Raw genomic sequence first — 15,929 nt, 5'->3', positions numbered from 1 at the left:
TAGAAATGAATAAATGTATAAATAAATAAAAGAATAAATAAATAAATATGGAAAATATATATATATATACATAAGGAAATAAATGTATAAATAATTATTTATTTTCGTTTTTTTGCTTTTCTATGTATATTTATTTATATATTTATTTATATATATATTTTTTTTTACATTTATTTGTATATTTATTTATGTATTTATTTATTTTTAATATTGGCAGCTTTGGCATTCCATACATGACAGCCAGCATATGTTTTGGAACTATTGGGGCTTACATGAACCACGTGACAGCCATAGCGGCGACATTAAAGAGTGTCGCAACTCTTTCTCTCTATGGCTCTGGGCTAACAGAATCAAACTGAATTTTTATGATGGCAGGACAATGAAATAGCTACAATAACAGAGAGGTTAACGTCTTTATGGTATTTGGTGTTGGAAAATAAATAAATACTTAAAATGTTGTATTTCCAAATGAGAAAGCACGTCCATTGAGTGAGATCTGTTCTCTGTCATTGAAACGGATATCCGTGTGTGGACCACGGAAGATGAGTGTCATTGACTTGCGTTGGAGTTATCCGTGGTCTCACCACAAACTCACTCCGTGCTCCTATCACAGATTTTTGTTCTGACTATAGCCAAGCGAGCAATAGGTGTAAAACGCCATCAAACTGGATTTTATGATGACAGGATGAGACAAAATGTCAAGTTAATTACATGCCATTGCAACACAGTCGACCTAAAGCTTATAAGTTCCTAAACAAGCCAGCAACATTACAACGTCCATGAGTGAGGTCAGGTTGTTGAGGTCCGTGGTGCCATCGGTGCCATTAGGCTAACTGAAACAAACTGAAATTTTATGATGACAGGACAATACAATAACTACAATAACAGTCAGGTTAACGTCATTATGGCATTTGATGTTGGAAAACAAGTTAATGATTAACTTGGTCAACTTGGTAACTTGTTTAAATCCCCAGCATACAAACAGAGACAAAAAACCAGAAACCAAACGCTACAGTCCTTTATGAGAGCAAGCTGAAAATGAGAGTTCCTGTAAAAATCATCTGGGTGATTCTATAATTGGAGATACATTTTGCATTTCAAAAAAAAAAAAAAAAAAGGTTGTCATACAGAACCATTGTTTAAGAATTACCTTGAAAACACTTTAAAGTTGATATATTCAGTGCTATACAAATACAGAGAGTTTATTATTTTCTCTATTTTATCAAAATATCACCTGTTCATAGTTTTTCTCGTCAATTCTGTTACGGACGAACAACCAACTATATAGAAGTAACAGTACATCAAAAAATGATAAATCTTTTTAGTTTCATTTGTCATGTAGTCCTTTTATTCAGGCCTTTAAAACAGATATTAAATATTATATTTATACAACTTCAAAATTAGATTCACCCCCAGGCGATAGTGGATTATCCAAAGGGTGCACTTGTTTTTTTATCAAATTACTTGAACATTACAGGGTAGAGATAAAACTATAACATATATCTTACTCTTGCACAATATAAAAATAACAATATTAAGTAGTTTGATATTTCAATGTATTATCTCATTAATATTCAAGCTGAAAGACTAAAAACAGAATTGACACATCTGGCAACAGAATTGACGGGGGTAACAGAATTGACCCAAACCAACCAGAACATGCCTATAACAAGAAAATAACTGCTGAGTTATTGAAAAATACTCGACCAGATATCCCTCTGGATCTCTACATGCCGTGTTGCAACCTTGGTCGGGGGTGGAATTAATCTGAGGATGTCCTCATGTGGGTACCAATGAACATCTTCACGACCAGGCCAAAAGAATCTATTTTTTCCTATTTGGTGCATGCACTTGACCCTCACATGAGTCTCATTGACCTCCAGGATGGTACCAGGATAGATATCATGGTCATATGTGAGGACACACCATTGTCCAACCACATCCTGGCTCTCCCAGTGTATGTCTGTCTGTTGGTCTTCATCTCTCTCTTCAACGGCTCTCTCTTCTCCAACGCTTCTCTCTTCTCCAACGGCTCTCTCTTCACCAACGGCTCTCTCTTCTCCAACGGCTCTCTCTTCTCCAACGGTTCTCTCTTCTCCAACAGCTCTCTCTTCTCCAACGGCTCTCTCGGCTCTCTCTTCTCCAACAGCTCTCTCTTCTCCAACGGCTCTCTCGGCTCTCTCTTCTCCAACAGCTCTCTCTTCTCCAACGGTTCTCTCTTCTCCAACGGCTCTCTCTTCTCCAACGGCTCTCTCGGCTCTCTCTTCTCCAACAGCTCTCTCTTCTCCAACGGCTCTCTCGGCTCTCTCTTCTCCAACAGCTCTCTCTTCTCCAACGGTTCTCTCTTCTCCAACAGCTCTCTCTTCTCCAACGGCTCTCTCGGCTCTCTTCTCCAACAGCTCTCTCTTCTCCAACGGCTCTCTCGGCTCTCTCTTCTCCAACAGCTCTCTCTTCTCCAACGGCTCTCTCTTCTCCAACGGTTCTCTCTTCTCCAACAGCTCTCTCTTGTCCAACTCTCTGCTTTCCATTTAATGTGAGAGGATCAGCAGGGAACTTGAATGTCTTTGTTTGGTGGCACTGGCACACCAACTTTTGCTGAGTGGAACAGGAGCAACTCACATCCCGGTAAATTAGCTGATATGGGAAGACCGTGACCACTTGGTGGATTTTCATGGTGAAGGGTACGACAGGAAGTGACTTTGGCATCACCTCCATTGCGATGTTAATGGCATGTTCTTCAATGTAGAACAGCTTCACTGATGATGGTGCATCCACCAATGCTTGAAAAAGTTTTTGTGCATTTGGCACATCTTTCCCACTGTTAGCTAATGCGTCCGCTCTGCGTTTCAGTGCTCCTCCAACTCCATCTGGTGCCCCCTTGCCATGACTGGCCTCAAAAAAACTCCATGTTCCAGCTATGAAACCAAGTTGGTAAATTTTTTGGCTCAAAAGAAAGAAATTACCCTTTTGGCGGTACTGGGTGCAAGGCCCATCACTGAAAAAATGGAGCACCGACACTGTGGGATGGTGTTGCTTCAGGTGATCTAAGATGGGAGAGAGGTGGGCCCATATAGCAGCGGGACCCTTCTCCTTTGAGGGTGAAATGGTGCAGAAGCACATATGGTCTTCAACCCCTCCAAAGTAAAGCACTCCCGTGTGGAGTGTTGCCTGCACCTGGGAGGAAGCAAAATGCACTGATTGGATCTCAGCTGCATATTTGCAGGCGTAATTCTCGGAGAAATCTACATGAATTAGGCACTCGTGTGACTTCATCCCTTGCCTTAGCTCATTATAGTGCCGGGACTGACTCCTCATTGTAAAAAGGTGCTTTTTAAAGAATGTGAGCTGGTTAGCAAACAAGTCAAGCAACCCTTCCAATGTAGTTTCACTCACCTTTTTTATAGTGACCCTAACAGGCAGTTTTTCTGGCATTTGATCTTTTGATTTCCTTCTCCTTTCTACCATTTCAGTTGTCCACTGTGGGTATGACACCAAAGCCTCAGGGTCATAATCAGCCATTGCTTGGACCTCCTTATTTTTACAGGCATCACAATCTCCATACATGCATTCTTTTTTCTCAATGCTACAGCAGGTTGCCTCCACAATTGATTCCAAGTTGGTGCTGTCAATCACTTTATGATGACGCAACTTTTCAACAAGGAATTTTATGTTCTCATGAACTTTGCATAAGCATGTCTCCCTGTCTGTGTTGGTAGGAGTTACCACCGAGAATGGCTTCATGCGGCAAAACAGGGAGTAGGATATTTCTGTTGCAGGATTTTCGATTAAGAAACGCTTGTGTAAATTTCTTACATTATCACATAGGAAGCGCTTTTGCTTTTTTTCTTTCATTTTAGTAACTGTCTGACTTTTTCCAGCTGTCAAGCGACTGACATCATCCCTGTTGTAGAACGCACATACTCTATCTTGCAACCTAATCCTCTTAGATGCATATTTTTTTCGTTGGAAAGCCAGTTTGTCATTGTTAGTCTTGCTTTGGTTGAACCTCTTTCTTGACAATCCTAGTGTTTCCTGAACCTTGGCCTGGAATCTGTATTTTCTGATAATTCTGCCAGACACAATTTGTGAAATTATTTGCCTGCTTTTCTCTGATGTGGATCCATGATAATTTTCTTTAATTGTACGCACAAGAGCATGGTGGTAGGTAAGGGTTTTTCTGACATTCTCTGACACATGGCGTCTACCAACTAACTTCTTGGTTATACTTTTAGGAGAATGCCTATCTACTTTCAGTCTCTCACAACGTTTGCGGTACATGTCAGTCTTCCTCTTCTGTGTTGTCAGTGCCTGTTGTAACTTCTTTATCTCTCTGTACACTTTTGAGGTCCTGCGCTTTGCTCTCCTTTGTCCTGACCTCTGCCTGAAATTATATGAAAAGCCTTATTAAAATAATTTCTCAAATAGTTGATTGTGTATCAGCAAATTACATAAGAATAATGTTCTCTGATCAAAAGTAAATTTAAATTCTCCAATATAATAACCTCTGTGCATTCCAAATACAAAACATACTCCATCAACTTTCATTGCACATCAACCACCAACCTCCATTTATTTTTCTGATGTGGACCCTGGGATGACTGTGACTGATCAGAATTCTCTGAAGTGGTAAGGTCTCTACACTGCTCTCGCCTGGCTCGACTGGCAGCCTGGGCATTCCTCCAGTATTTCTGCTGTCTCCTCCTCTCTCTTGGTGTTAAGTCTGCAACCAATCTGACTCTTCCCATTTCTTTCTTTTGCCTCCATCTTTCCCTATCCTTTTTTAAGTTCTCCTCTCTTCTCTCTTGGGTAGCATCACGTCTCGCTCGATATCTACTCTGTTTCTCCGCAGCAGAGAGTGGCATGTCTGAGGCACACATTTTTACATTATATTACATTGTATTACATTATTATTATCATATTATTGTACGATAGCATGACAAATAACCACACATGCTTGGGTGGATCGTGCATGTGTGTGTCTGTGTGTGTGTTGAAATCCTCTGATCATGGTAGAATAACCCAATTGATCAGTGTGTCTCTCTCTGTGTGTGTGTGTGTGTGTGTGTGTGTGTGGCTATAAACACACATTATGCATTTTTGTGTGTGTTTGCATCATTGTGTGACTGTAACCAAGGCAGGGTGAAAACCAAGGCATGGACATTGGTCAATTCTGTTACCGTACCTTGGTAACAGAATTGACAGTAACAGAGTTGACATTTTTAGCATTTTTTACTAATAACTCCACATGCTAGCATAAAGGCTAAGAGCACATGGCCTTATACTAAAGATGATTTTAAAAACTTTTAATACCTCCTTTTGTTAAGGCGAGACACGGCAGGCAAAAACATCGATTTTTCATGCAGTGGTCAGTTTCGATTTTTTAACCGAGTTTACTCCTTCAATATGTATTCTTTCAAGCTGCTATAAAGAAAACGCTGAAAATATACATTACGATGTTTATTTTATTACATTTTGTTTACTTGCGGCAGTAAGTTTCTCCCGAATTTACCAGGAAGTTAGTATTCCAACGCGACATGCCGAGCTCCGTCTGTTCACTGAAGTCTGTCATGTCCGGGATCGCTGTAAAGCTCTGAGTCTCATGCACAACGCTATGTAAGCCAAATATGGGCATTTCCTTTCTATCAGTAGCCAATCGTGAATGTCCAAAGGGGGATTTAAAGCTAAGGACGAAATCTCATTTAGAACTATTAAATCTTTAACTGCCGTTTTCTCAAAATAATTTTTTTGCGTTTTTTTGTCATTCTCCAGTAGAAACATCTCAGCCTATGTAGCACCTATGTACACCAAACTTTCCAGTTATACACTTAGCAGTATTCTGAAGATCTGTTCAGAGGGATTTGTTAATAAATCATTCCTGGCCTGATTTATGTGACATTTTAATTTAAAAAAAATGGTGAAAATCGATATTTTAAGGCTATGGACAGTATATTTTGATTTCCTAGTTAATGAAAGCATATATCCTGAAATCCCTCTGAACATCTTTTTTCATCTTGTGTGTAATCAAAATGAAAAAATAATTTTGCTTCTAGCTTTATCATATTTTCAGATAAATCTACTGAAAAAATATGCAAAATTGCATATATTTAATGAGATAATACCTAATTTGCATAATTAAACATACAAATTTCAAAAACTTGTAAAACATTTTTTTTATGAACTTGTGTAAGTAATGAACTGAGGAAGTTTCATGGTGATATCTATTATTTTAAAATTTTACCCTATTCACCTGTAGTGTCTCGCCTTAATATCTTTGAACTTTGCTTTCCCTATGAGATTGTTGAAACAGTTTTGACATGTTATATAAGAACTCTTGGTGCAAGTGCCTGTAAGATTACATGTCTTCAGAGAGAACAAAACACATACCTCCTAGTTCTTCAGAGTTTAATACCAAAAGGGAAGTGACATCATCTTGCGTTGCTTAGGATACTGATGCGACAAATAAGCATAATTTAAAGAGACAATAACATGTAGTAACAGAATTGACACAGAATTTATGGATTGGTATTTTTCAACAATAAAAGTTACTTTTAAACAAATTAATTTAGCATAATTTGGAAACTGTCACCAATAATAATTTATAAACAAAATAATTAAAACCCCAACTTGAAATTTGTAATTTAAAACATGTTTAATGCATATTTTACCCTTGTTTGAAAAAAGTACCACCCACTTAGGACAGTGTGATATCATGACTTTCAGCATCATGAAATAGCTTTTAAAATAAAATATTTTCTAGTTTTACACTCTAACATTTTGTGACTCTTAAAAAGAATAAAAATAAAATAAAATGTGTTTTTGGAGTAAAATTTTGGTAAAGCTGTTAAAAATAAATGGCTTCGGACTTCAAATGTATCTCCAATTAAAGAATCACCCATCTGCTTTTCCTGTTTCCTATTTTCTGTTACCTTTGTGCAAGGTCAAGGTGAGTTTATAATTTTTACCATGTAGAATGTTTATGCATGTTATGTATATTCCAACACTTTTAAATGACCTTAAGTGGTTTTAAAGAGTGTTGACTAGTACTACATCTTTGTGTAATGTTTGTTTGTACTTCTCAGAATGTCTAAGAGAGGATATTACATATGAAAACATAGAACCAGTATCAAAACCTTCATATGATGATGATGAAACAGTGAAAGTGAACTGTGTGACAGGTTATATCGGCTTTTATAGATTAAAGTGTAAAAACGGACAATGGCTGACGTTTATTGCACGAAGCTGCTCAAGTAAGAAAATTTCAATATGGTGACCACATCATTTTTTCTCATTTAATTCAAATGTTCGCTTTCAGAGGAAAACTTGTTTGATTTCTGCAGAGAAAAAATGTGGTCACCCAGGGGAAACAGCAAATGGTGATTTTAAACTTATAGAGGGCAGAGATTATACTTATGGAGCAACAGTGGAGTATACTTGCAAGAAAGGGTAAATGTGAAAAAGCGTTTTCTAATTTATAAAGTTCAAATCTTTCCTGTTTAACTTGACACTACTTACACTTAAAAAGTTGAAATACTTTCTGTTCATAGGTATGAAATGACAACCAGAATCAATCAACGTCACTGTAGAATGAAAGGGTGGGATAATTCTATCCCTGTCTGTGAGGGTACGCTATCTTTAAAATCTGTTTACATTATTGTCTTTTGATTCAGAAAGGTGCTGTAAGCGATTGTTATGGTAAGGTAGATAGAGAACGAATCTACTCTCTGAAAGATATCACTGAAATAACTGTCCAGAGAAATCACGTGATGACACTGTTTGCTATATGTAAACAGTAACATTAAAGAGTCTGCAGGCCTCGTCCAGAATGATTGTTTAACCAATCATAAGGCTTTTGAGGTGCTCTCTGCCTGTCAATCATTTTGCACATTCACAGCAGGCACTTGTAGTGGTTTTCACAATGCATAATGTTCAAGATCAAAGACATTGAGCAATTGATACAGCTTTTTTTGTTGGTGGAGGAAAATAAAACTCATATGGCATATCTTGATTTGCTCTTGCCTAACTTGACAGGTAAATATACTTTCTTAAAAACCACGGGGGTGTAGAAATAGGGGCATGTCTACATCGATGACAAAAGTTCTCGAACTGCTAACGTCGCTTACAGCACCACAAGGGCTGCCAGGTTTCCCAAAGCACAATGTAGAACATTAGTGACATGCTGGTTGCATTTAATCTCCATGGCAGTTTTCTCAGAATCAGTGCCATCAAAGTTGCACGCAAAGATGTTCTCTCATAAACGAGTAGAGCATGGGGCCACTCAAAAGTAGATTAGGCTACAATTTCAACTGATCTTTCAACTTTAAATTCGAAAGGACACAAAATAAATTAAACTGATTCATTATTTCAAAGTCAATGTACATTATATACAAGATTTTTTATTTATTTTTATCTACTTAAAAACAATGTCTACTCCACATTTTGCACACAAAAATAATATGTCTGTATTTAAAAAGGTATGTTTACAGCTGGTATTAGAATGTGTTTTGTTCGATCGGAACACAAGTAGACGAGGGAGACACATTCCCGTTTACACCTGGTGTTTTAATCCGTCTCTTTTGTCCACTTTTGACGACTTCTGTCCTGATTTCTTTGAGGGGAGGGTCTATGTATGGGCTTTTTCTGATGTTTCAATCTAATGTATGAAACAAACTCTTGCAATTTACATATGAGCGCGCCTGGAGACAACGGAAAAACACACTGAGAGCAAAAGCTTTCATTTCTGATCTGACAGACGCAAGAGCACGCCGAACACTGTGAGTGTGTGTTAGAAATCAGGAATGGTGTGAGAACATTGTGTTTGGTGTGTTTTTCGTCTTCAAACCAAACTTGGGTCACCAGCCGACAAAGTTTAAATCCCTTCTGACTTGTGTACGTCCATTAATGTTGACTCATTAGGTCAGTAGGTTTTGAGAAGATCCGGTCGAATGCGTTATCAACTACCTCTGGAAGTGGTCGAAAGTGGACAAGCTCAAGCTCCCGTCCCCTTATTTAGTGTCGTCCACTTGTGATCCGATCGACCAAAACAAATCTTAATACCAGGTGTAAACAGGGCCTAAGATATGTAGTCCAGCTTTAATATGCAACTAAATGCAGTCAAAGTGTGATGATTAGGTTTTGAATCATTTAAAATGTTACATATATGTGAATTTAATAATAAATGGTCGGTGCTTGTTTTTGCGGCCTGAACATGTTGAATCGGCTTTTGTCAGGTTGTGGAATGTCTGAGAAATGACATACTGTAATCTGGTGATTGTCCACGTTGGTCAGCGCCTGTTGGTGCAGTGTGAATTGGTCTTTACATGTAGCATGGCAGTCCCTGCGCTTCTACCTCCACCTGGAGCCTGTTATTTGTTTTGCAAAAATCCACCACTCCCATTCTTCTGGTCCAATCAGCGCAGGGCTGTATGAGATCTTACTGTCAATCATGCTTGTGTGCCATGTGCATGCTCATGCACTGTAGTATGCTTGTGTGCAATATGAACATTCACTAAGCAGTGTGTCAGATAGTAATATGTCTGAATATGCAGTATTCATAAAACAGTAGGCAAAATCGAATTAGAGTTTGCCAACCATTTTTGGCATACTTGACCTTTTTCTTAACTCAGTTTTGCATTATGATGTCTTTACAGTAACTTGTCAACTTGATGTGACTGAATCTGGAGCAGTAAGAACCATACCAGAGGGAAAAAACATTTTCAAAGCTGGAGAAACAGTGGAAATCATCTGCTCTGTCAAAAACCTGTTCTTATACAACCAGGAAACATTTACATGCACAAATAATGGGAAGTGGGATTACAAGCCATCTTGTGAGGGTAAGAATGTAGAGAAACACTCCTGGATTTGGTGCTGAATTCATTGAATATTTTTAAAAGCAGGTGAATCTTGTTTCAGAGATAAGATGTCAAGTTCCACACAACCAGCATGTGTATCTACCAACATTTTACTTCCGTGGAGATCTGAATTTGAATGTAAAAAAATCTTACAGTTGTGAGTCTGGATATCGTAAAATGTCAGTGGAGGCCACATGTGCACGAGACGGATGGACACCGAAACCACTGTGTGCTGGTATGTTCTGCTGTAGAGTATTAAAATCTGCACTACTCATAAAATCCCATAATATATATTCTATGATTATGTGGATGTTTGTTTTCTAGAAATTATGTGTGACCCACCAAAAATCCCAAATGCAGAGATTGTGGGAGGTCAGAAACAAAAGTATAAAATATCTTCAAGAATAGAATATAAATGTCGCCCTGGATTTGAACCAGAGGAACTTGTACAAATCACTTGTGATTCCGAGGGCCAATGGACAGACATACAGACCTGCACTGGAAAGTTACACTTTGATGTTGTTTTGTTGTTTGCTTTGCTTTGATTATATTGTATCATAAATTCAGATACTTTTAATTAAAACTTTTAAGATGATTGGATGAATCATTTCCAAGCCATAGATAAATAACGTCTCGGTTACGTATGTAACCCTCGTTCCCTGAAGGAGGGAACGGAGATGTTACGTCAGAGACTGACGAATGGGGGTTTCGCTAGGGAGCCCTATCACCTTCGAGTTATTAGAAAATGAGCCAATGGTATGACAATACCATGGGTCTGCGGAATTTGCATCGTGAACTCCGCCCCACCGCGTGGGTATAAAAGGAGCCGCGGGTGCAATCTCACATTATGCTACCTGCTGAGGAGCCGAGACTGTGCGCCCTGGCCATTTCAGTGGTACAGCAGCAGTGGCATGGGGATGTAACGTCTCCGTTCCCTCCTTCAGGGAACAAGGGTTACATACATAACCGAGACGTTCCCTTTCAGTCAGTCACTACGAGTTATGTCAGAGACTGATGAATGGGGGGCCCAATCTAATCTCGCCAATGCGGCTGTCTTCCAATGTCCTCCGCAAGCCCCAGCTCCTTGTCGTGAGGCTAGCACGAGTGAAGGGCCAAGAATACCAAGGTACACTGGGTAGCATATCCCAGATGGAATATGTGACACAGCGCCTACCCGCAGGGAGGACTTAGAATACACATATGACCCGAGTACGGGATGCATATGGAAAACTCAGAGGTATTCAGCCCGCAGGGTGCAATGTTTCAACCTCAAGATGGCAAGAGGGGTCTTGCCGAGGGAAAACACGTGCTCGGAGGAGACTTACCGTGGAATATACACATGTGGGGGTTGCCCAACCGGGGAACCATGCACATGGAGGCACCTAACCAATCACGAGGGCTGACCAACCGGGCATGCACTCTGGTGATGGCATCAACAGTGCAGGAGGAACTCATCTGAGTAAAATAGCGCACGTATCCAGTCCGTGGAGTGAGGTGGAGTTTGCGATCCAAATTCTGCAGACCCATGGTATTTTCATACCATTGGCTCATTTTCTAATAACGAAGGTGATAGGGCTCTCTAGCGAAACCCCCATTCGTCAGTCTCTGACATAACTCGTAGAGACTGACTGAATGGCAACTGATATATGTGTCTTATATTAAAAAAATATATATTCTAATTTTAAAAAAGTAAGGCAGACACTACATACACTACTGTTTATATATTGTTGAGTTTTCAAAAATAGGTTATCTTTCTATATACAGATGGTACCTGTCAGGAGCAAGAACTAAAAAATTTAGAAATTCTATTTGGACATCCAGGCATCACTTCACCTTATAATCCTGGGCATATCTTAGTTTTTCGATGCACTGATGTCAACATGAGATTTTACGGCCAACGTGCAATTGAATGCCAGCCAGATGGGAGGTGGAATTACCCATATCCACAATGTGGAGGTACAAATTTATTCTTTTGTGTTTATATTTAGAAACATTTCTATAAATCAGAATCTAAGAAATATCCAAATGTGTTAATTTACTACCATCTGAACATGACCATCGACATTTGAAATCTTATAACTAATTAATAGTATTTTTCATATAATATTTTGCATTAAATTGTTCCTCTAGGAACAGTTGAGTGTTCCCAACCAACAAGGGACTTGCGATTTGTGAAACTGTCAGATAAGAAAATTGTGTTCAGCAACTTTGACATACTGAAATCGTCTCAGGTTACGTATGTAACCATGGTTCCCTGAGAGGGAACGAGACGCTGCGTCAAGCGCTGCGGGAACGCTCCTGCGTGATTGCGTCATGAAGCACTCGTGAAATCAGTCCAATGGCGTGACGGGACGTCATAGGCGGGTGACGTCATTGACCAGGAAACTATAAAGCACCCCTGAACCAAACAATGTCAGCTTCTGATAGGTCGAACAAGTTGGTCACAGGCATGCCGGGAGTATGGCAAAGCGACGCAGCGTCTCGTTCCCTCTCAGGGAACCATGGTTACATACGTAACCTGAGACGTTCCCTTTCAAGGGAACTCGCGCTGCGTCAAGCGCTGCGGGAACTGAATACCCACGTCGCCATAGTCCTCAAGTGCCTGTATATGTGAAATCGCAATGCACATTAAACTACAAACACCCGAGAACCCGGAGTAGCAGCCACATCCAGGTTATAAAACCTCACAAAAGTGTGCGGAGAGGACCACCCTGCCGCATCACATACCTCTTGAAGTGAAACCCCTGATAACAGGGCCATAGAAGCAGCCATACTCCTAGTCGAGTGGGCTCGGATCTTTAGTGGTGAAGGATGACCGGCCGACTCATATGCAAGTGAGATAGCCTCGACTATCCATTTACTTAAAGTCTGCTTAGATGCGGGCTTCCCTTTACTCGGGGACCCAAAACACACAAACAGTTGATCAGACTTGCGCCACAGGGCAGCTCTGTGGACATACGCATCTAAAGCCCTCACTGGGCAAAGTAAGTTTAATTTCTCCTGGTCCTGGTTTTGAAACGGAGGCGGAGAAAAGGCCTGCAGCATTATTGGACCCGCCACATTAGTGGGGACCTTAGGCACATAACCTTCCTTTGGAAACAGGAACGCTTTCACCATACCAGGGGCAAACTCAAGACACGAGGGAGCAACTGACAATGCTTGTAAATCCCCGATCCTCTTAAGAGAAGAGATAGATAGAAGAAACAAAGCTTTTAATGTGAGAAACTTCTCCGGAACCTCTTCAATAGGCTCAAAGGGGGCCTGGGCTAGGCCTTCTAATACAATGGCCAAATCCCACGTCGGCACCCTCGAGCGTGCCGCAGGCCTCAGCCTCAAAGTACCACGGAGGAAGCGAGTTACCCATGGGTGTCTCCCCACTGACGCACCCTCTAGAGGAACGTGATAGACAGATATAGCTGACACATATACCTTCAAGGTGGAGGGGGACAACCCCGAAGAGAACTTTTCTTGTAGAAAATCTAGCACTGAACTTACTGGGCAGTCAACTGGATTCACAGACTGGTCTGAACACCAGGCAACAAAAACTCTCCATTTTAGGGCATAGAGCCTCCTCGTGGAAGGAGCTCTGGATTGCAACATGGTCTCTACTACCTCAGTAGAAAGACCTGAGCCTATGAGCTGATCCCCCTCAGAGGCCAAGCCCACAATCTCCACAGCTCCGGACGCGGGTGCAACACTGACCCCGCCGCTTGAGAGAGAAGGTCCCTCCTGACCGGGATTTCCCATGGAGGACCCTCGAGAAGGGACACAATGTCCGACAGCCACACTCGGCCCGGCCAGAACGGGGCTATCAATAAGAGCTGAACCCCGTCCCGGCGAACTCTCTCCAGAACTCCTGGCAGTAACGCCAGGGGGGGAAAGGCATACAGACGTAGCCTCGGCCACGTCTGTACCATGGCATCCACCCCCATTGGGGCTGGGTGTGTGAGGGAATAATATAGGGGACAGTGCGTTGTCTCTTGAGACGCAAACAGATCCACCTGAGCTTGTCCGAATCGACTCCAAATGAGCTCCACCACCTCGGGGTGAAGTCTCCATTCCCCCGGCACCACTCCCTGTCTCGACAGAGAGTCTGCCGTCTTGTTCATGTAACCCGGAATATACAATGCTCGAACTGATAACAACTTCCCCTGGGCCCAAATCAGAACTCGATGTGCCAGTTTCCAAAGCCGGCGAGATCGTAAACCCCCCTGGCGATTTATATAGGAGACCACCGCTGTGTTGTCCGTGCGAACCAACACATGGTGGCCCCTGAGGTCTGGGAGAAAGTGTCTGAGCGCCAGAAACACGGCCATCATCTCCAGCTGGTTTATGTGCCAGGAAAGATGATGGTCGCTCCACAGACCCCGAGCCGAGCGACCACTCATGGTCGCCCCCCACCCGGTGAGGGAAGCATCCGTCGTTAGCGTTAAGCGACGACAAGGAGCTCCCAACACTGGACCCTGGGACAAGAACCAAGGATCTTTCCATATAACTAAGGCACGTAGGCATCGCCGCGTGACCTTGATCATGCGGAACGGATTTCCCCTCGGGGAGAACCCCCTGGTCTTGAGCCACCACTGTAAGGGTCTCATGTACAGCAGGTCAAAAGGAATCACGTTGGACGCTGCTGCCATCAGACCCAAGATTCTCTGAAACTGTACTACAGTGAGTGACTGGCCTAGTCTTATCCTGCGCACGGCTTCCAGGATCGTTTTTATCCTGGCGGGCGCCAAACGGGCTCTCATGGTCTTTGTGTCCCATACTACGCCCAGAAAAGTGGTATTCTGTTGTGGAACTAACACGCTTTTCTTTACATTTAGCCTTAACCCCAACATCTTCATATGGGCTAGCACAGCATCTCGATACTGGGCCGCCTGAAGTTCTGACTGCGCCAGAATGAGCCAGTCGTCTATATAGTTCAGCACGCGGATGCCCTGGAGTCTCAAGGGAGCCAGAGCTGCATCCACGCACTTCGTGAACGTGCGGGGTGACAGTGCTAGGCCGAACGGAAGAACCCGATACTGGTACGCTTCGCCCCCGAAAGCGAATCTGAGGAACTTCCTGTGTTGCGGAAGGATGGAGACGTGAAAATATGCGTCTTTTAGGTCTATCGTGACACACCAGTCCTCGGACCTGATCTGACACACAATCTGCTTCAACGTGAGCATTTTGAATTTTAATTTCTTGACTGCCCGATTTAGTTGCCGCAGATCTAGAATGGGCCGCAGCCCTCCACCCTTTTTTGGAACTATGAAGTACGGGCTGTAAAACCCTGACTCTCTGCTGTGGGGAGGAACCCTCTCTATAGCCTCTTTTTGCAGAAGCGTCTGTACTTCTCCTTCCATCACCAGAGCCTGCTCGGCGTTTACTACCGTGTGTACTACTCCATTGAACCTGGGTGGGCATGACCCGAACTGAATTCTGTACCCTTTTTCCACTGTACGCAGGACCCAATCTGAGACATTTGGCAGAAGTTTCCACGCTGCCAGATACTCTACTAAGGGAACCAGCCTCTCGAGGCTGGCCTCTGGTGTTATCTGAGTGGCCAGCTCGGTGACCTGAAACGGCGCACCGGCAGGAAGCAACCGAACTGACCCACTTTGAACCCTCCTCAGAGGGTGCGAGCTTCCCCATGCCGCTACGTTTCCGGGCGGACATAGAGATGAGTACTCGCTGAGGACCGCTGCGCCCTGGAACACCGGAGGTGGCAGGGTTAGCAACACGGCCCCCTGATGACACCGAGAGGAAACGGGTGCCTCGACACACCGGTTCCCCTCGGAGGGGACTGCCATCGAAATCCTGACACCCTTGGCGTCAGGACTTCTTCGCCGAGGCCTTCCTGGAGATAATAACAGTCCTCAGATCTGCTTTACCTCGGGAAGACCTTGGCTGAGCGCGCTGTCCCGGTCCCCAGTCTCTCTGTGGGGGAGCCCGAGCAGCCACGCTCACCTTCTGCTGAGCTCTGTGAGAGGAGGACATACTCGACTGGGGCTGCTCCCGCCCAGCAGCCCCAGAGACATAGACTTTTCGGGGAAGAAACTTTGAAAATGCGGCTGCCTGCTTTTTCGCTTCTTGAAA

At 42.5% G+C, this 15,929-nt stretch overlaps 1 protein-coding gene and 1 long non-coding RNA gene across 3 annotated transcripts in view; both read left to right on the top strand.

Moving 5' to 3' along the window:
• LOC311296137 (complement factor H-like) overlaps positions 1 to 15,929 on the top strand; it is an 83,346-nt gene that overhangs the window by 46,354 nt on the left and 21,063 nt on the right. The gene's annotated exons all lie outside the window — the stretch shown is intronic.
• LOC311296172 lies at positions 6,894 to 12,060 on the top strand. The gene is made up of 5 exons (XR_014628506.1): positions 6,894 to 6,943; positions 9,648 to 9,830; positions 9,910 to 10,083; positions 11,613 to 11,804; positions 11,979 to 12,060. It is a non-coding gene; the product is annotated as an uncharacterized lncRNA (long non-coding RNA).

The sequence above is a fragment of the Rutilus rutilus genome, assembly GCF_951802725.1.
Source record: "Rutilus rutilus genome assembly, chromosome: 8".
Classification (NCBI taxonomy): Eukaryota; Metazoa; Chordata; class Actinopteri; order Cypriniformes; family Leuciscidae; genus Rutilus; species Rutilus rutilus.
The sequence above is the reverse complement of the archived record's forward strand: the minus strand, read 5'-3'. Positions and strand labels throughout refer to the sequence as shown.